The following is a 22,345-nucleotide window of genomic DNA, read 5'->3' as shown; positions in this document are numbered from 1 at the left end:
AATGACAGCAGGGGAACAACTCAACTGTATTGTAGTTTTAAGAAGAACAAGCTATAAGCTCAAGAAAGAAATGTGAATAAAAAAGAAGAAATACTATGCATCTTATTATTTCAATCAGAAGAAAGGAATCAGAAGAAATAAGGCTTCTGTCTTGCTCTTCCTTTAATCGCATGCTCTAACACTTTAAAGAATTATCAAATCCTTCTATTTGCATATTTTCCTTTAGTTAAATTCCAAGGACTGATGGATTTACAGCATGTGCATGAATATATGCTTAAATACAGATCAACGAGTAAAGGAATCAAAGACCATGCTATCTGGTGGCATCCTCAGATCAAGTAGAACCATATAATCATTTTCTGGAGAATCAGTTTTCAGCTGACACTCTTGACATTGTAAGCCTTGCAAAGTCTCAGACTCCCTTAGAAACTTGCATCATGGACAGCAGTCCATGTCTATACAAGTGAGGTAGGAGTTTGGTCAGCATAATTTGATTTAAAACTAGGTGTCAGAAATAAGTGACTAGAAAAGTTGGTTGGCTTTTAAAGCCAGAACCTCTGCAATGAGCTCTGCTACTGTTAGGCAGTGCCAAAACACCTAAATATTATTTTTTTTTAAAAGAAGAGAAGAAAGAAAAAGGCAAAATACTGTTTTATAGTCACCCACTTGATAAAAATGCGGCTAGTAATGAAGAATATATATTGGTATATATATGTTTTTCAGCCAATAGAATTGGTTTTTTTCTATAGTAAAATGAACTTCCATTGCCTTAGGACTACACTGTTACAAGGAGAAAGAGAACAGACTTGGCTATACTGTGTGCTAGTACATACTCCAAGAAAATAAAGCTGTCAGCTACAGAAAATACACTAGCATGAAAAACTATTAACCCAGATCCAGCTACACAATTCAAGAAAAAGGTAGCTGTGTAAAGCTTTCTTCTTGCATTTGAGGAAAGTGGAAAAGATGATATGGTTGCATATGCAGAATATACATCCCTTCATTAAAGAAAAAAAAATAAAGTAAGAGTGAGCTAGAGCTCCTGGAGGAAGTAAGACTGTCTTTTTTTATTTCACAGACGAGATACCACTGAGCTTAAACTCAAGACAAGGCTTTACCGAACAACCTTGCTAACTCATATCAATACCAAAAAAATAGGGCTCATCCATAACATGTGCATTACATGTCCCATCTATTTTTTTCTTATTTGCAGGTGCTGAACATGACAGCAGATAGTATGAGACATGCATTTTTCTTTTAAAAGTAGGCAGGAAACATAATACAATTTCTCAGCAACCAGAGGATGGTGATGACTTTGGGCCCTATATGAATGTATGCCCTACCCATGAAAAACCTATCCATTTACAGAACAAAACAGTCCTCTCGTCGTCAGACTTATTACATACAAATGTTTTTCACTGGATTCGAAAGAGGCTACAATAGAAAATAAGAATTTTCACAGCTAGACCTTTTTCACTGAATCTTTGTCACTGAGCAAATGAGTACATCAGCTACAATCTCATGCTGGAATAGGATTTTCCCAATACTGCACTGCACTGGGAGTACCTGCAGTTATTGAGAGTCTAGAATAAAGGACAAGTCTGCAAATCTTTCTGGTTAATGGTGTCATGGTTTAACCCCAACCAAGACAGCTTGTGCACTTACTCCCAGTGAGTGGTGCCAGGCTGGAAGCAATCGAGGCCCACGTTAGTCCGTCCCCGTCCCCCCCCTTTCCCCAGAGGGATGGGGAGGAGAATCGAAGGAATGCAACTCCCACGGGCTGAGATAAGAACAGTCTAGCAACTAATGTACAATACAAATCACCACTGCTACCACCAACAACAATGATAGGAGAAAATAGCAAAGGAAAGGAGTACAATACCACGCGCCGAACCACCAGTCCGACCCGGCTGACCCCCTGTCCTTCCGGGTACCTCCCAGTTCCCCCCTGGGCATGACGTGCTGTGGTATGGAATACCTCTTTGGTCAGTTTGGGTCAGGTGTCCTGTCTCTGCTTCCTCCCGGCTTCCCCTCCTCCCTGGCAGAGCATGAGGCTCACAAAGTCCTTGGCCAAACCAAAACATCATTGCTATCAGCTTTGTTCCCAGCCCGAAAGTCAAAACACAGCACTGCACCAGCTACCAAGAAGGAGAAAAATGACTGCTACTGCTAAACCCAGGACAAATGGGGAGAGGAGACTGTATATGTTAGTAAGCTAATATTTTAACTTAAGCATATTAACATTGAAAACTTATCAGATATTTATATGGTGTATTTATATACTGTAGGCACGCAATTGTGCTATATTTCTTAATCTCCCTACAGACAGCAAAAGAAGAGGCTCAAAAAGTTGCTTAATAAACTTTTGAACTTTTGTTAATGCAAAATATGTCCAATTATTATTGGGAAAGAACAATAAGCCATTGTATCATCGTTAGATTGGAAAGCTGTTCCTGGGACAGGAAGCAATTCTATTTCAGTGCCCATTTAACAGTAAAATCACATTGCACCATAACTAGAAATGAGTGTAAAGGATTCCCAGAAGCAAAGGAAAACAAATATAACCGAGTGGAGAAAGAATGCTAACAGCCTTACTGAGATGCTTATTTGAGACACAAAAGCAATATAAAGAACAGACAGATGCAGAAATAAATGCCACCCTAAACAGCAAAGTGACTAAAGAGATTTGCAAGCCCTGATAGGTGTGAAATATCAGACACCATTCATGATGTCATAGAAGGGAAAAAATCTGTTTGTATGTATTAGCAAAATTGTATATATGGCCACAAGAATTTACTATCAAATTATAATTTACTGATGCCCCCATCCACTCTATAGTTATCAGGGAAGGTCTTACACCATGCAAAAATGTCTCATAATAGCAGTGGCTAAAGGGATTTGCTCGAGTATTTTGTAATACCAGCTTCCCCCCCTACAGTAAAGATAGACTTCTTGAAGATGAAATCAAACCCAGCAAGCCAACACGCTGAAAAAGCAATGGAGGAAAAGGTATAAAGCATTTCCCCTGCAATGGGAGACAATAATTCAAAATCAGGTAAAGTTGCGACGTATTTAAGAAGCTGTATGTGCAAAGCAGAGGGAGAAATGGGTTAGACTCAGAAGCATAAATCTCACCTAGCTAACACTCCTAACACTAATTTATCATCAGCAGGGAGTGAGCCACAGAATTCACAGGCCAAACTGCACCACCCATGAGCACAGAAACACGTTCCCCAGGACACGCAGACATGCAGCTGCAAACTCCGCTGCTCGGTGCACCAGCTCCTTCCCACTTCTGGAGGAATCACACTGCAGGTGGCCTCGTTCACTGCAGCAGGACTAGCTTAGCTGTGCAGATACATACACTCCTGGAGCTGCACTTACTACATCACTGGCTTTCCCCCCACAATTTTCTCAGGCTGTGAGATTAGTCAACCCAGGATAAACAATTTCTGGCTAGTCAGTAGGTCATATAGAGGTGACCCCTCTGCCGGCAGCTCTCTTCACTTGATGACTACAGGAAAGCAACCCTCTCATGCTGCTAACATGTGGGGGTCATTTCTACCCAATAAGTTCATACTTTGCATGTTTCTTCCAGTTAAATGTGCAATAGTGAAGACAATGCCCGCTGTGTTAATTTACCTCCTTCCTGGCAGAACACAGCAATAATCTTGGAGGTGACGCCTTGCAGATTACTGAGATTCTTTAGCAGCAAAGCATAATTATCTTCCCATTTTCTCCTTTTACTTGTCCTCATGAAAGAGCCTGAAATACCAGTAACGGTAGCTCACATATCATCCTTTCACAGCTTTGCACACAATTCTTCTAATTAAAGACTGCAAAGATAATGATCAAGTGGACAGGGAAGTAGTCCTACTGCTTACAGCTATTATGGTGGGCTTATTGCTTTTGCTAGTGACTGTGAGGCAGATAAACAGCTATTTGCACCTTCTTGCCTATTTTTAACCTGGTGGTATCTCTACCCTGTAACTAGATGATTCATTCTTTGAGCTGGGGACCCATGCCATGACCCATTTATATCATTCTGCATTGCTCTTACTACACGTGGGGAGCTCTGTCCAAGAACAAGGGCTTTATACTCTGAAACTAACCAGCAGTCATGTAACTCTACAAAGACCATACACTGGATAATGTGCATAGCTATATCAAGTGCTTGGTACTGCGCTAGCAAAATGACCATATGAAATCTTTAGATATTGGCTGTATTCAGTGTAATATCCTTTGAAGGTTACCAGCTGGGGACACATTAGAGTGAATAAAAGGAAAGCTTAAAGATATTTCTTCAACAGTCAAGTCCAGGCATTCAATGTGTCAGGGGGTTTATTGCCATGGAACCATTTGCATGTCTCTCGAGGTGGCTGTGAAAGCTATTGACACAAGGATGTGGTTTACAGATGTGGTAAAGCTCAAAAACACTCCCTCGTTCAGGTCTTCACAATGGGCTAGAGGATGTTTGCTTCACTGCTGCTGCTGCTGCAAATTCAGTTGATACCCTGCATACCCCAGTAAACCCATCCAAACCCTGTGCAGCACCAGGTGACCCCAGAAAGCAACTGAGCACAACTGCATCCTGTCGGATGTGAAAGCGAAGCCTCTTCCCACCCTACTGGGAACAGCTATTGAACAACACAGCAGCTGCCCCTTTGGCCCTCCTACTTGGAGAGGAAACGTGAAGATCCTTCACTGCCACATCTTGCCTCTCCCACACAACAGTTTGTGCTCAGCTCTACATCACCACTTGCACCTCCTTCTCTTCTGCAAAGGCTGCATTCCTTTGGGAGCAGCGGAAGTATGTAGCACCGAATTTGTAAGAGAGGAACTTCAAACGCAGGGTAATTTTTTAATGCTGAGGAACTTGGAAACTATATTGATTTTTTTTTCAACAGTAGATGTGAAAGCACTGTGAGGAAGAACAGAGTTTCCATCTTTCTATTTTTCATTCTCATTCTTCAACACTTCACTTATGTCTCACAAGAGAATAAGCTGTTCTTTGGCCAAGGGAGAACTGGATTTAAAGCTTTTCACAGTTTGACCTAAACTCCAGCTCCTAAATAGACTTCAGAACCCAAGGAAGTGAGATCTTAGGTGTCCCTCAAACGTTCCCCACTGTGAAGCATCTCCAGCATGAGTCCCAAGACTCCAAAATGGAGCACATTACATCTTCCCTAGCTACAGCTCCAGCTGTCTCAGTGTATGGGATGAATAAGATCAACTGCATATGTTGTTGCTTACACTGTTTGGGACAGCACACACCTCAGACTAGAAGAGAATCACACACCTATACAGAGGTAGAGGATGATAACATAAGTTGTCATGATGACGATTACAGCTGGAAGAAGAGCATCCTAAAGATGAGTTTCTCAAAAACTAAAAGCACCAGGGTCATAGTTACTACTATACTTGGTATTTCAGGCATTCCCAGGTCTGTAATATCCCATTCACAGAAATCTGCCACTCAACTTCATAATGAAGAGAATTTTTCACTGAAAGGAACAGGTTGGGGGTTTTACTAGATGATCTCCAAAAGGTCCCTTCCAATCCTAACAATTCTGGGATTTTTATGAATCCTAGCAGTACCATAGGCTCTCATACTTCTTATATCTGAAACTTGCCTGAATTTTAGCTTTAAACAGCATAAACCTCAGCATTACCTAAAAGCATCATTTTTGGCACAGTATCATATGAGTGACAGTTGGTAAATTTTGAGCTACAGCTTTCTTGGTTATCCCCACAGCTTGCAGCTGGAGGCTTTCACAGCTGCAAATAAATGTGTATCCACTGATGTCTGTGGTTTACAGAAGCTCTGAAGTTGAAGGCTTACACAGACTTTCTGTACAACTGTTAGGACCATTCCTGCAGCAAATTACTCTCTTCTAAACTTGGACATTTCTGTTAAAGATATTCCATTCTGTAAGAAAGCTGAAATACTTACTGGAGCAGGGACTCAAACCTGAGTCTCACATTCATAGATGAGTACCCAAACTCCCAGCTACACAATCATTCAGTTTTGCTTCCTGGCTCTGATCAATGATTTAGGTATGCTATACAAAGTAGAACAGATTAAAGCTATCTCATCCACAATCAGTTCCAAGTCCAGGCAGAAGAAGCAATCTGAATTAAAGATCCCCTGTGTACCCCTGTGAGCATCCCAGACACTACAAAGTCATCAAGACCACTCTAGAAAAATGCCCCTGGTCCCACGTAAGCTCATCTCCTCAATTCCTATTCTTTGTTTCTGGTAATAATGCATAAACATTTTCTCTGGACTGTTACAAATTCTGGAAAATGTAATTTTCAGGTTGATCTATAGCAATGGGAAGGGGAAAAAAATACCAAGAAGGGAGTTGAAGCTTGTTTACCTCACTGCCCTACAGCAGAGAGAGCTTGTGTTAAAGACAGAGAACAGATCTTTCTCCCTGAACTTAAAGACCAAATAATTGTGAATGAGAACTGACTAAATAACTCTGAATATTTATGCAATACCCTGATAAATGTAACCCCTAGCAGTCACAATCAGTAGACCAACAACTGATCTATAGCAGTTATACCAGTTAAATCAGCTGTAAATGAATCATAGCAAGAATAATACCACCCATTTTTTAATACTTTTTTTTTTTAATAACTAAAGCTTACAAAGGTAATGGAATTTCTAAAACTTTGGTAAATTTTACAACTGAATTATTGAATACATTTGAATTGACAAACCACATTGAAATTTGCTGGGAAGCAGTGAAATTTTACTTTGACTGTTGATGGGAAATTTTGGCACAACTGGTTTTAGCCTGGTGTAACTTTTACCCTTAGTAACTGTTATTGACAACAATAATGAAAAAAGATTCCAGAGAATGTATTTTTCCTGGGAAAGGAGGATGCTTTTAAAAGATTTGCCTTTAAATAATGCTAAAGTCTAGAGAAAGTTTAACATCCTGGAACATTCATGGTTACCACAGTATCATCACAGCTGTCAGAGCATAATGGACTACAAACAGCTGAAACAAGAGACAAAACTGGCCAAGTTCTTTCAGCAGATGCATAGTGTACAGATTTTTGAATGTATATTCTTCATGAAAACAGAATGTCAACAATTTGCTTTCCCCATATGCTAGCCATTTCAGACTTGTTATGGGAGCTCCAACCGTGAAAGAAAGCATTAATTTCTCCTACTGGAGCAACAGAATAACGATTTTTTGAGTTCTTCTAGAGCTATGGCTTCAATCACTTCCAACAAGACTTTATTTTTGAAACGGCAATGCTGCTCTTCAAAGTAGTGCTTGGAAATATCTAAAGTTTCCTAAGAGCTGCATGCAAAGTAGTCATTAACGAACTAGACTCTAAATAGGATAAATATGAATGTATTTAATTTTAATCCTTTCTTATCAAACTCTGAGCTCAGTGCTCTTCAGCAGTCTTTATTAAGAAACTATAGGGTTTCCAATGCTTCCGTAAGTAACATTTGTTGGTGTGTGTGACACGGAAAAATTACAAGAAGGAAAAGTTAGAATAGCTCCTTTAGTAATCTCCTTTCCCACATTTAGCAGATGTGTCCTCTGGTTTTCTTAGAAACTTAATTTTACCAGTTATAGCCCCCAATGTCTCTCTAAAAGTGAAAATATATTCAATTTTATTATACTTTTGTAAATTTCTCTTTTTTTAAAATGAATTATACAGTTACTCATTACAGTAGCAGCTCAGTTTAATCTAGAAGCAAGAAAAGTAGGGTACTGTAATTATGCATAACCATGAATCCATTTCCTGTTGGCTCAGCAAGCTTGACCATTTGAAAAGTGATCTGAATAGCCCCCCAAGTCTTCTTGTCCAAAGCTGATTTCTTAAGCCTGTGCTTAGGTACCTGAATGGAAATGCTTAGTTTCTTAAATGCTGATCTCTTTCCAAAGCTATTTTGCTCAGGAAAACTCAGAACTTTCCAAGACCATCTAAAACATGCAGGATCTGCAGAAGGCTGAAAACATGTCTCAAGAGATGTTAGCATATGATGAAATCCACTTCAGTGGATTATGCATTAAAGAAGTAATCCTATTTAAATAATACCCCAACCACAAACTACTTCGAATCTCATAAATACATCTTTCTGTTCATATAGCATCAAGTACTTGTTAAGGGATTAAATTCAAATGCCATAAACCAGAATCGTTACTGAATCGTTACGTAATTTCAGGATTCATTGTGATTCTCACTCTCTTGTCTTAAGCTTGTGTTTATTGTTTCTGGAAATAATATAGGCATCACATAAGTGAAATGCTGCGGCTTAACCACAGCAGCTAGAAACTGAAGAAGCTGGGAGAGTGAAAAAGCTCAATGAAACAGAGGATGTAAACTATTTTCCTCTATGAAACAGTTTGGGATTTTTCTATATGTAGAACTTCTGCAGAAGAACTTGTTCTAGGGGATGGGGCTATAAACCTTTTCATTTAAAAGGAAATTCCTAAGTGACACAGATCTCCATGACAGAAAACATTTCTGCTACGCTTTTTGTCCTGAACAGCCATAGTTTGTTAAGAGTTGATCTTGATCCACAGAAAGGTTTTGTTATCCTCTCTGTGTGTATCTTTAGGAACATCACAACTAGGATGTCAACTAGGAGCTTCTCTGCTACATGCCAGGGAAAGCAGAACCTAGTTGCATGGGTGCTGGGGGAAGGCAATGATAAAAGTTAACAGCCGAGATAACGAGACTATCACTCAAGTTCCATAAAAAGTAAGTAAAATATGTTAACCTGTTTAGAAAACAGAAATTTAGTTTGTTTCAGGAAAAATAAGAATAAGCAAAGTCACAGCACTACATTCTAAGACAAAGTTAGGAATCATAATTTTTTCACGAGGCTAGTTAGCCTACCTCTATTCCAGTGCTGTACTAATACTATTTGCAAAAAGTTATATCATGTATTTTTCATCCTGCTTGTGTCTGTAAGTGTCTCTAGTGATGACATTTCCATCATACTCCAGAGTGCTCCACAGGATGCATTAGATCTCTCAGCTGGAAAATAGCTCCCTCCATCAGCCTACAATTTTCTTTCCTCACTTTAACTGTCATTCTATTACTCCTAATAACATTTCTTTCCTCTTCAGAAGATCTTATGAAAAATGTCTCTCATGTACTGTTCATTCCAGAAATCACACAGATTACTGTGCTTTCTGCTTTAGCGTAGGATCCTACCACCTCTTCCTGGGCATGACTTTACACAAAGACTGGCTGATTTTGTCACTGAAGCACAGTGTGCATGCTGACTGCGATATCCATTTGGTGAAGAATACATTTGGTTTCTTTAAACAAAAATTTTGCACAAGTTTAACTCTGGTGTGGGCAACATTAAGAATAAGGCCGACCCCTCGGTGCATAAAGAACTGGCTGGATGGCTGCACACAAAGAGTTGCGGTCAATGGCTCAATGTCCAGCTGGAGACCAGTAACGAGTGGTGTCCCTCAGGGATCAGTGTCGGGACTGGTCTTGTTTAACATCTTCGTCATTGACATGGACAGTGGGATTGAGTGCGCCCTCAGCAAGTTTGCTGATGACACCAAGCTGCGTGGTTCGGTTGATACGCTGGAGGGAAGGAATGCCATCCAGAGGGACCTTGACACGCTTGTGAGGTGGGCCGATGCCAATCTCATGAAGTTTAACCATGCCAAGTGCAAGGTCCTACACCTGGGTTGGAGCAATCCCAGGCACAGCTATAGGTTGGGCAGAGAAGAGATTCAGAGCAGCCCTGTGGAGAAGGACCTGGGGGTGCTGGTCGATGAGAAAATGAACATGAGCCGGCTTCAGTGTGCGCTTGCAGCCCAGAAAGCCAACCGTATCCTGGGCTGCATCAAAAGGAGCGTGACCAGCAGGTCGAAGGAGGTGATCCTGCCCCTCTGCTCTCGTGAGACCTCACTTGGGAGTATTGTGTGCAGTTCTGGTGTACTCAACATAAAAAGAACATAGAGCTGTTGGAACAAGTCCAGAGGAGGGCCATGAGGATGATCAGGGGACTGGAGCACCTCCCATATGAAGATCGGCTGAGAAAGTTGGGGCTGTTCAGCCTGAAGAAGAGAAGGCTGCGTGGAGACCTCATAGCAGCCTTCCAGTATCTGAAGGGGGCCTATAGGGATGCTGGGGAGGGACTCTTCATTAGGGACTGTAGTGATAGGACGAGGGGTAACGGGTTAAAAATTAAACAGGGGAAGTTTAGGTTGGATATAAGGAGGAAGTTCTTGACTATAAGGGTGGTGAAGCACTGGAATGGGTTGTCCAGGGAGGTTGTGAATGCTCCATCCCTGGCAGTGTTCAAGACCAGGTTGGACAAAGCCTTGGGTGAGATGGTTTAATGTGAGGTGTCCCTGCCCATGGCAGAGGGGTTGGAACTGGATGATCTTAAGGTCCTTCCCATCCCTAACTATTCTGTGATTCCATGATTCTATAAATTTACAGCCTTATAGTTATCCTTTTTAATCCCAGTAACAAGTTTTACTTGATTCATAAAATCAGTTTAGCACTGCCACTAGGAGCTGTTTCAACACTGCACTAGTACCAGCGTATTTACATTGGCATGCCAGTAGGATTGTCCCACTTATTTATAGTCCAAATGATGCACATGAGTGCAATTGGCATGGCTCAGGCTTAGTGAAATACTTATCATTCAGAATGCATTTCTTTCCGGAGTCAGGCTATAAACCTGACACCTTCCTCGCGCCCTTGTGAAATACCCTCCTACTTCCAGCCCCTGCCCTTGAAGAATTTACTCTATGTGCACACAACGACTGTGCAATAACTGTGACTAAGTTTAGCTGCCAGCAGAACTCAGTTTTTGGAAGCTGTGACAAGTTTGAACACAGTGCAAAGTAAGAGTCTTTTAAAATAAAGTGCTGTGTGCTTTTAGCATGGGAACAAAGCACAGTAACAAAAGAGATGTCAAGCTGACAAACCAATATATACATATTTGTTTTACTTATAGCTCTCTTAAAGCCTAGTCCACCTTCTCTGCTTCAGACAGCATCTATCCACACACACCCTTCTTTATGGCAACCCTTTTAACCTGTCAAATATCCTTTATTTGACAGTGCCTCCCAAGTCTTATTTAATCTCAGAGCCTATTTAGGGCAAGCAATCTGCAGTACTGTCTGCATTATTCCTCAAATTCTGTAAAATGGTAATTATTAGAACTGCTTGCCCGCATCTTTGCCTACGTGCAACTTCACTCATGTCTGAATCAGCTTTTTGTAATCCTATGAAAATATACAAAAAAGAAATGGATGTGCGACTATATGAAAACTTATACCCCCACAACCTTCAAGAAGGCAGGCAAATAATATTACATCTTTCCATGCACCAGTTCCCCAATATTTCTAACCAGGACTCCTTCTCCTTTAGGAATTAACAGCTGCACATTTAAAACATCTTTGGCTCTAAACCTCTTAGAAATGATGCCAGCATCAGCCTATCATCTCCTATAACTGCAGGAAGAATAAACATGGATTTCATTTTTCCATAGTGCAAAAACTCTTCCCTTCAAATTTCTGTCCAACCACTATAGTAATGGTGAGGTAATTATTAAACCTTTCTCTGTATTACCAGTGTACTGTCAGCACTTTCAGATCCATCATAATAGCACAGGTGTGTGTGTGCATGCACATGCTTAATTTTAATAACAGGTTTATTTGATTCATCAAATAATTTCAAAACAGACAGCAGAAAGCAATTAAAAATAACAGGAAATCTCACACATTAAAAATAGCTCGAACCAACCTGACGTGCTATCAGATAAAGCACTCTGAAGAAACACAGCATTTAAGGCAGAAGTTCAAACAAGCTGTCTGGACTTGCCACGTTCTGAAGGTCAAACAAGGCCTGGTTCTGGCAGACCAACAGCATCATGAACGCCAGAGTCCAGATCACTCTACCATTGCCAGCCGGGGCTCTCCCCACGTTTTTATAATGAAGGACTAAGGGAAACCAAGTTGATTTTAGGAGCCAAAATAGAATACTGGCAACTAATAAGACATGGTGTATACGCCCTCAGAACCAAGCGAGTGCTAAATACATTGACATCTGCACAATATGCAGCCAATGAAATACATCTGTAGTAAGTGCCTGAAAAAAAGACCAGTAAGCCAGATATTTGGCTTATTTGGCAAATACGTCTTATTTCACAAAGACACGACATTCTTTCTTATCTGAAGTCTCTAAAAGGAGAGCCTGGTGCAGAATATGGTACACATTAATGTAAATTGCCATTGGGAATGAAGGGAGAAACATTCAAGAAAAGAAATGACTGAAAATACTAACACTGCAATTCCTAAGCAAGAACAGAGCAAACCACTTTGAAAGCAAAGCAGCTTTGAAGTCCAGGTGACAACAATATCTTATTAACTACGCCAGGATGCATTCATGCAGCCAGCATCACCACCCCTATGAACCAGAAGATACAACTGCAGGCACAACTGGTATTTTATTGACCAAATCAACAAGAAAACATAGAGGACAGGAACTGTATCAATAACCGGGGCAAGATGCTTGATAGATGATAACAGAAGTTTGATCTTTAAGGTATTTCAAGAAATAACGGGTATTAAAAAGAAAAGTGCCAATAATTCCAAGCTACAGTATCTATACTGCACAAAGCAAGCACTTTGCTGCGGTCAGAGTTGAACACTCTGATTAAGACTGCAGGAACAGTAAATCAAGCCACTGAGATCCATAAGAATTGCTGGTTAAGACAGTGGCTTTTAACCCATTGTTTGTCGAATCCGGAAAGATCACAGACTACTGTGCCACATCTTTTGAAAGGTCCCTAAGAAAAAAGAAGATACCTTTACTCTGTACAGCAATCTAATTACAGAACATATCTATTAAGGTGTGCAACACCACTAAGTAGCTAAACAAAGAAGAATGAAGCCATTGAGACTAATAGGCACAGTCAGCTGCCTCAGGCTGCCCCAAGAGCCTGAAAAAAACAAGTTTCCACACTCTACAGCCAACACATTCTGCCTTCTATGTCTTAAAAAGGCTCAAAGACATGCATTGGTTTTGGCTGGTTAGAAACGTAAATGCTTCTGAAAACATTTCCTAACAGGAGTTAGGACAACAACTGCTGACTGCAGAACAAGTATTGTTAACTCCTCTGATGGAAGAGGTAACTTAATCCTTCAGTGTGCTTTCAGCTTCCCTGGTGCATCCTTTAAGAAGAGAGAATGGGGAGAAGCATAATCTCCTGGAGGAAGGAAGCCTTTCTTCTACTATGGAAGTGCATGAGCACACAGGGTGATGGGAAGCATCAGCAGGACAGGGTGGTGGATCGAAAAGAGCAAAAAAGCAAAGGCTGATAGCACAAATCATTGGTGAATGTGCTGCACATGCACTGCACAGAAGGAGGACCTCCCTAAGAACAAAGAAGCCCTTTGTAATAAATAAATGAATAAATAAATAGAACCTGTTTGGAGAACGACTTGGCAGTGTTGGTCAATGAGAAAATGAACATGAGCCAGCTTCAGTGTGTGCTCGCAGCCCAGAAAGCCAACCGTATCCTGGGCTGCATCAAAAGGAACGTGACCAGCAGGTCGAAGGAGGTGATCCTGCCCCTCTACTCTGCTCTCGTGAGACCTCACTTGGAGTATTGTGTGCAGTTCTGGTGTCCTCAACATAAAAAGGACATTGAACTGTTGGAACAAGTCCAGAGGAGGCCACAAGAATGATCAGGGGACTGGAGCACCTCCCATATGAAGATAGGCTGAGAAAGTTGGGGCTGTTCAGCCTGGAGAAGAGAAGGCTGCGTGGAGACCTCATAGCAGCCTTCCAGTATCTGAAGGGGGCTATAGAGATGCTGGGGAGGGACTATTCATTAGGGACTGTAGTGACACAACAAGGGGTAATGGCTTCAAGCTTAAACAGGGAAGATTTATGTTGGATAGAAGGAAGAAATTCTTCCCTGTGAGGGTGGTGAGGCACTGGCACAGGGTGCCCAGAGAAGCTGTGGCTGCCCCATCCCTGTCAGTGCTCAAGGCCAGGCTGGAAGGGGGAGCAACCTGATCTAGTGGGAGGTGTCCCTGCCCAGGGCAAGGGGTTGGAAGTAGATGATCATAAGGTCCTTTCCAACCCAAACCATTCCATGATTCTATGGTTCAGAAGTCTTGCCTGGTGAGGGAAGAAAGGAGACTGCTTACTGTAAGTTAAAGGTCTAGGCAGATTTACTTTAAAAATAACCTGAGTTCTCACCAGTCACTTTGAAAAATAAACACATTAAAACATCAAAAGAGGCCTTTCAGCGGAAAGAACTATCTTTCACTACACATAATATAGGGCTCACTTAAATTATCCCTTGTGAGGTGTATAAAACATCTTGCTAACGCTTCCCCCTTATCTCCTATACTCCACTAAAACACCATTACTATTCCTGTCTTCTTGCCCTAAGAGAATAAATAATAATAAGCTCACTGTCTACAAGGTTTATGGCTGTTCAAAGTTGCCAGTCACCTGCCATTTCCTTGCAAAGAGTAAACCCAAACAGACCTGTCCTTGAGAGAGTTGTAGGGCAGCTGAGCTGGTGGCGCTGACCCTAGGCTTTCTGAATCCATACTGTCTCAGAGCTTATCATAAAAACGTTGCTTTTTCCATCAAAAGAGGCTTCCACTGAACAGCTCTGTGAAACGAGCTCCCATGCCTCACACTCCTGTATTAGGTCCGACTAGAGACATAGGATGCTAAAAACAGAGTTGTGCTTTTGCGTGTTCCACAGCAGCATTCATTCTGCCTGCTTTCTTGTGTCCGTACTCCTTCCCTTCACAGGGAATAATAAATTGTAACAGCATATGTGGAATAGAAGGAATAAAAAAGGAGATGAGGTCTGGCAGAAAATGTAACAGAAAACAAATAATATGCAGTGCATAGGATGCTGTGTGTCACATAAGGAAGAGGGAGAGAAGAGGAAAACAAAACTAAATCAGACTGCAGAAGGCAAAGAAGGAACAGTTTGGGAGGATGAATGGGAAGACAGTAATTCCAGTTCTCAACTCCTAAATCTCTTCCCATGTTCCTCTAACAAGCTCCATTTCCTTTGCTGATTACACAGAACTGAAGTAGTCCGATTTGAAATCATGCAGAAGTTAAAAGTCCGCAGCTTTGAGTTTCCACTCCTAATAGCAAAAGGCCAAATTAGAAAATATCAGAGAAGCTGATTTGTCAAGAGACACCAGGACACCAGCAGGAATTATTACTTTGCTGCTTTCCTTTCCCAAGCTGTGTGCTCTGATTTTGGATCAACACTCCTCCCTGTGAGAAGCAAATGAATAAGGGAGCTAGCAAGAGCTGTATGCATTTTCTAGCACCATCACCAGCTCAAAGAACCTGAATGGGAACGGAAAACATAGTATGAAGTTCAGGAAACAACACTCTTAACTACTTTTTCAACCATGCAGGAATTTTTTGGTTCAGATATTTCTTTTAATAGTCTGCTTAGCAGAGAAACCCAGGTAACAATGACAGGCAACAGTGTTACTGCCAGCATTGTATGAACAGAATAAAAACAAAAGAGTGTCAATAACAACCTAAAGACAAACCAAAGTAAGCATAAAGTCTCAGCACAGAAATGACTTCTTTAACCATCGCTATTTTGTACACGTTATCCTTTCTAGCATGATTTGTTCAGGGATTGTGTTAGCCCTGGTGTTGCTCCCATTACTTCCAGCATAAAATAAAAGTCTATTGAGACTTGCAAACAAAAAGGTAATTAAAAGTTGGATAAAATTACTGCAGAGATCAAACAACATCTATTCCCCAAGTTCATGTCAAGATCCATGTACACGTAACGTTTCATACAATGTAAGTTATTCAATAAAAATTATGAGGAAGAATAAAATGTTCCCATTACTCTTTCCTAACAGATTTATTAAAAGGAAACCATAAGTTAAAACAAGTAGGTTAAACACAAAAGGATTACTCTATTCATTGAGATTGCCAGGATAATATCTTCAGTTCATTCAGACTGGCTACTACAGCAATAGCAAAACCAGTATTTTAATTTAAGCCCCAGCTCTGAAAAGTATGACAATTTAAAGGATCACTTGTGCCTATTAAAGCCTAACAAGAAGACTGGGATTTTAAAGTCCATAGAATACTTAAGATTCAAACATGGGTTGGATGCTCTCCTAACTTGGGCTGCTTTCCTGAAGTGGGATTACATGCCCTGGTTTTGCAAATATTCAGGCACATGCATGGCTTTTTGTTCTCTAAGTGCACAGTGCTAATCAAGACCTGTACTCATCATTCATTCATTTTTCTGTGAGGCTATGTTGTATCATGTTTTATAATGTAAGGAATAGGATGCAAAATTCTGCCATAAATCATACTCTGTCATTTCTAAACAGATTTCTGAAACCTGAAACTTAAATATCAAGTTCCTAAATGCAGCTATGACAGAACAGGCCACTACTGTAGCACGTTTGCACTGAATACACTGGCAAATTGCAGGGAGCATGGCTGTGTGCAAGTCTGAAAACCAGTTTCTATGTAAGGATCAAAAAATGGGTACCAGAAGTCATACATTCATCATTTTAGTTTCTTTTAAAAAGAATACTATAACATTTATTCTTATAAAGCTCATAAAAGTAAATACTCCCAACAGAGAGATTTATGATACAAACCACTACCCATTTCAGAATAACACCACTTTGATATAGAAAGGCCATGAAACATCATCCAGTACTTTGGTATAAACACAATCTATTCTGAAATTCCCAGACGCATGGGCTGCCACCCGTTTCTTCAAAGATTTTATCGGATGTGTGCTCATACACACTTTAAAATGGACTGAGGTCTATTACAGTCCATCAAAGTCCTAGAAAAGCCTGTGATCCATTCATGCATATAGGCAGTGAGCTACAGACAAATACCATCACTGTAATAGCTTTCCATTAAAAAAAACCAAACATTAAAAAACCCCCAACTTTAATTTTCTGATTTCCCTTCTCTGCCCTAATTTACTGTAACATTTAAAGACTTCCTAACTATCTATTCAATCTTTGCAATTAATCTTCAGTCTCATATGAATTTTAGCCTTTTCTAGTGTATTATGGAAAGCAATGAATTTTCAAGCAGATAAATGAAAAATAGTAATGTATATTTGTAAAGGTATGGGCACTGATTTGACTGGGTCTTTCATGAAGTCTTGGCTAAATGAACAGGATAAGAGTCATCATAGATTACAATTATAATTATAGCTCCCCTGGACAATCTTAGTAAATCATCAATTCTTCATGTTGCTATTTTAGCTTGCCAAAAAAGCCGCAACCCTAGTAGCTTTCTAGTTCCCCATACTACTTACAATATCCCTATCTCATTGTAATTTCTAATTTGCCTGCCAATTCAAGTCAGTACACTGCAAATCTTCAGGACACCCTGCAGAATATAACACTTTACACCTAACAGTGACACTGGCAAAGATCAAGGATGGAGAAAGAAAATACAGCTGATGGGTTCAGCAGGCAGATATTTAGCAGATGCGACACATTACTCATATCTGTGCTTCTATTTCTACCACCTCCAGCCTTTTACAGATTAATTTAGGCCAACTGTCCAAACCCATGAAGCCCCATGGAGTAAGGCACAGCAGTCAACCCATCCACAAGATAGGATGATTAGCACTTAGAATGAAACTCTGTGAACCTCCATCATTATTTTAACGGCACTCTATGTGCTAATTTTAAATGTAACAGCTGCTTCTCTCAAGTTCTAGCTAGAGAATTTTGCTAAAGATCACCTCTAACATTACAATCTAAATTCAGAGAGATCATACATAAACATTTATATTAGCTACTCAGTGAACAGCAAGATTTGTGGGTTTGGAGATTTGGCTTTTCTTAAACATTCTATATGTACTAGCTACGATCAGGAAATAAATTGTGGCATCAATACCAGCATAAAAGCCAAACAAACATGAAAGCAAAGCATTTAAATAATAAAAAAGTCTACAGAGTTATGCTCACAGTTCAAATCCAAAATTCTCCCTAGTAAAGGACTACACAGTTAATTCCAGTTATGAGACACCACCCTTTAAAAGGAAGCAATAAAGTCCCTGGGTAAAATACATCATTGCTTTAACTGGCTTGAGAAATGCCCCCAGAATAGCATATTGTATTACCCGTTACTAGGGTTTTATAAAACAACTAGTTTTGTTACAACTCTTCCCTTCTTCCTTCAACATAGTGCAAGGGAAATAGTTTGATTTCTGTACAACATATTCTGAGTTTATCAATTATTTGTCAAGTAATTTCAGTTTATCAAGAACTTATCAAAGGAAAGCTACTCTGGAGAAATCAAATCTTATGTTGAGATCTTCACGAAGTGCAACCGATGATCTTTTCCAGCTCTTTCAGGAACAAGTTCAATTAATCTAAGTTCAATTCACCACAGCCTGATGGCTGGCCCTAGCCCAGCTCCACTTGTCATGGAGCATTTCCCCACTGTCAAACACAGCTGCTGGGAACAGCAGCAAGAAAGAGAAATGATCCTGCAGGCAAATAAATGTGTTCCTCCCAGAAGGACTTCAAACAGGAGAGAGATCTCCAACTACACTGAAAGGGAAGACCCCGTGCAGAACAAAGTACAGCTACATAGTGAGTCATGTTTCATCTGCTCTTCTGTATTTGGTACTATCTGGAGATTATGGTTGGTTGGTTTGTTTGTTTTTAATGTGTGAAGCCCCCTAAGCCCATGCAAGAGATCAAGCTTATGGTTTATTAAGACTAGAATTGTAACTAGAAACATTACTATTTCCCCAATGGCAGGCGACATCACCCCCTCCAGCCCCACAGCAGGCATATTTTCTATCACAGCTATCTGAAACATTCACTAAAAAAGGCAGAAATTTTAATGGCTATTGCCTGTCAGATTGTCAAATCAAGCTGACAATCTGAAAACAATCACTTCTACTGCCAAAAAAAGTTTCTTGGGAAAAAAAAAAAGTGTAATAAAACTTTCCTACTAAAGCTGCCAGAGATAACTATGTCTAACTTCCCCGTTATCTTCTTATGTGCTTCTCATTAGCTTGCCTTCATCTCTGGCATCCAGCTATCACCTCTCCCCACCCCAGGAAAGACAGCATGAAGGAGGGAGGGAGACTGCCCCTGTTCCCCATGTTGGCTTTTGCATGCAGCTCCCCAGCTAACTGTGCTGACCACTATTCACACCAGACAAAAAAAGAAGTCGTAAAATCAAATTTTAGTAACTTAATGCAAATTCCAATAAGATCGTATTTGTAGATACGTAGTATTAGACTTTTCTTTAATTGGACCAACTACATCTATCATACATCTTTCTTTATCTACCACAACCTTCCTAGGAAGCAACACACAATAGCTTAGCCTGATCTGGTGCATATGCCAGCGTGTAAGCTGGCTACAAATCCAGAAATCTGGCCGATAGCAGAGCTCACACCTTTGACAGCAAAACTATGAATCACGAACCTCTGAGCTATCTACTGATGTGGCCCTGCCAGGAAAGGCCATGAACATCACACAGTGAGGACTATACTTTGTGCTGCTCATTGGCTCTGTAGCCTGTGGAGGGACCTTACCCAAGGTCCCCTGGATGTGAGGCCAAGAGTCTGGGAGGTAGGAAAAGGAGGAGAAGCATGACTGCATTGTCTTCCTCTGCCTAGGATAAAATCATTGAAGCTGTTGAGGTCCACAGGGCAATGGGCAAAGCCAGGGAATCTGCACCTGGCTGCTTTCCCCCTGGCACTGCTCCCATGGGAAGCTGCAAACATGTCTGGTGAGGTCTGGGTTGTAGTGCCTCTGGTGTGGTAAGATATGTCACCTCTCGTAGATGTCCAGTCCTTTTACATCCCTCGTTTAGACAAATGTCTGGCATCTGGATAAAAGTCAGTTGGTGTGGGTCCAACTCAGATAAACTGGAACTGTCGGCCAGCACAGGGATGCACTGGGACGAATATCCAGATGGAACATCTGTTCCCTATTGCACATCCTCCCTAATTGCCATTGATCCTGAAACATTATTAGGCTTCCCTTCGGTCCAAGATTAACCCAGCTAACAGATGCGCTGGCAACCCTCAAAGGCAGAAGGATTTGGTTGTGTGAGGCACTGCTCGTCTTCTTAAGGAAAAAGGCTGATAATCCAGATGCCCTCTAACTTGACAGAAGGGGAGCCAGCCTTGCAAGAAAAAGGTCAATCAGGGTGATAAAACTAATACCAACAATGAAACTGACTAGGGTGAAAAAATGAAAATTCATTTGGCAAAAAAAAAATAAAATATCAAGATTTGGGAAACAAATTTATCTGAAATTCCTAAAGATAGGAAGAGAAGATAACATGCCTGCAGCAGAACTAGAAACTTGTGTGCTAGACAGGACATGTCAGAACAATTAACGTATAGGGCAAAATTTAATCTGATGATAATATTTTTTATTTAATTAAGATATTTATCTACAGGCTGCTAAAATTTAGATAGAACTCCTTAATTTAGGGAAATCAGAGGTTTGTGTTGCACAAGTCATAATACAGGATCACTGCGGATTATTATTAAGTCTTTGACTGGTATATCTAAGATAACCACAGCAAACAGTGATAAACAGCAAGATTAACTTGAGGGATGTAGCCAGTTCCAGTGATACACACTGTGTACGACCCATGAAAAGAAACTGAAAGGTACACAGAGGTAAACATTACTGCTGAGCCGCAGCACTGAGAAAGCCACCGATGCACAACAGTGCCATGCGGGAATTGCCCAAGGGCCAAGAATGAACACTGAAGAGCTGAGAAAGGTACCTGAAGGTGAGGCAGGGGCCTGATGCACTGGGCAGCGGGCCAGCTGTGCCAGCCAGAGGCAGGGAAGCACCGCCAGCCCCTGCTGAGGGACAGGAGGACAGCAAGGGGAGATGTTCAGAGGGAGGTGATGCCCCTGCCCATGCTGCTGAGAGCTCAGTGTTTTGACCAGGGTACCCTGGTGGTGTGCTGTGGTGCTGGCCATTTGAGAGCACTGTGAAGCACCACCGTGGCTCAGCGTCACCAGGACTGCAGCCACCCTTGGCAAGGTGGGAGATGCTGTCCCTGGTACAGCCCCAGTACCAAACCCAGCCCAAAGGAACAAGAGAGGCTCCAGCATCCCTCATTCAAACTCAGATCAGTAAGGCACCAAAAGGACACCACCAGCAGCACTTATACTCTCAAACTGGACAGATGGGAGGGGCCAGTCTCCTGCATGGTACCAGATGAGTGGATGAGCCATGCGTAAATGATGAGCATAGGAACAGGCTGCCCAGGGAAGCAATTGAGTAAATCTCTGGAGGAATTTAAAGACATGTAGATGTGACAATCAGGGTGTCCTGGTTTTAGCAGTAGCAGTCATTTTTCTCCTTCTTGGTAGCTAGTGCAGTGCTGTGTTTTGACTTTCAGGCTGGGAACAGAGCTGATAAAAATGATGTTTTGGTTTGGCCAAGGACTTTGTGGGCCTCATGCTCTGCCAGGGAGGAGGGGAGCTGGGAGGAAGCAGAGACAGGACACCTGACCCAAACTGACCAAAGAGGTATTCCATACCACAGCACATCATGCCCAGGATGTAACTGGGAGACCCGGAAGGGGGAGAGGGACTGCAGGGTTGGAGGAGGTATCGGTCGGTGCTTGATCGGGCTGGGGGGCAAGTTATCGGTCGCCTGGTGATGGGGTGTTGTATTCTCTTCCCTTGTTATTTCCTTTATCATTACTATTATTGGTGGTAGCAGTAGTGATTTGTGTTATACCTTAGTTACTAAACTGTTCTTATCTCAACCCGTGGGAGTTGCATTCTTTTTTATTCTCCTCTCCGGCCCTCCAAGAGTAGGGGGAGGGCAAGAAGGGGGGGAGTGAGTGAGTGAAAGCTGTCTGGTTGTGGTGAAACCATGACACAGGGACATGGTTTAGTGGTGGACTTGGCAGTGCTAGGTTAACAGGTGGACTTGATCATCTTAAAAGGTTTTTTCCAACCTAAACAATTCTATGATTCTATAAAGACACTAGTTAGTAGTAGGTGCACAATGAGTACCACAGATGGACACTCTACAAAGCCCCCCAGAAGCCCCTATAAAATTCCAAACTAATTATATCAGAAAACCCATCCTAAAAGGGTTCACATTTAAGGACGGGACCTTTACAATCATAAAAGTAACTTTCGCACTGTCTCAGAAGGCAGACAGTGGTGTACATTGCTATCTATGCCACGCTTACCTCTGTATAAGCAGACGTAGGGCTATGCCTTCCTGTTCTGGGACACGAATGAATGTGTGCATAATTCTTGTGTAATACATGAATGAATTGCCAGTGTCCTCCCCCACGTACCAGGGAG

The 22,345-nt window shown here is 41.3% G+C and overlaps 1 protein-coding gene across 16 annotated transcripts in view; it reads right to left on the bottom strand.

The window, feature by feature from the left end:
- Positions 1-22,345, bottom strand: part of GRIP1 (glutamate receptor interacting protein 1) — a 327,255-nt gene that overhangs the window by 111,356 nt on the left and 193,554 nt on the right. The window lies entirely within an intron of this gene.

Source organism: Neopsephotus bourkii, unplaced genomic scaffold (genome assembly GCF_033783945.1).
Source record: "Neopsephotus bourkii isolate Nb327-2 ecotype Australia unplaced genomic scaffold, CSIRO-AGI_Nbou_v1 NB_1423, whole genome shotgun sequence".
NCBI lineage: Eukaryota > Metazoa > Chordata > Aves > Psittaciformes > Psittacidae > Neopsephotus > Neopsephotus bourkii.
The sequence above is the reverse complement of the archived record's forward strand: the minus strand, read 5'-3'. Positions and strand labels throughout refer to the sequence as shown.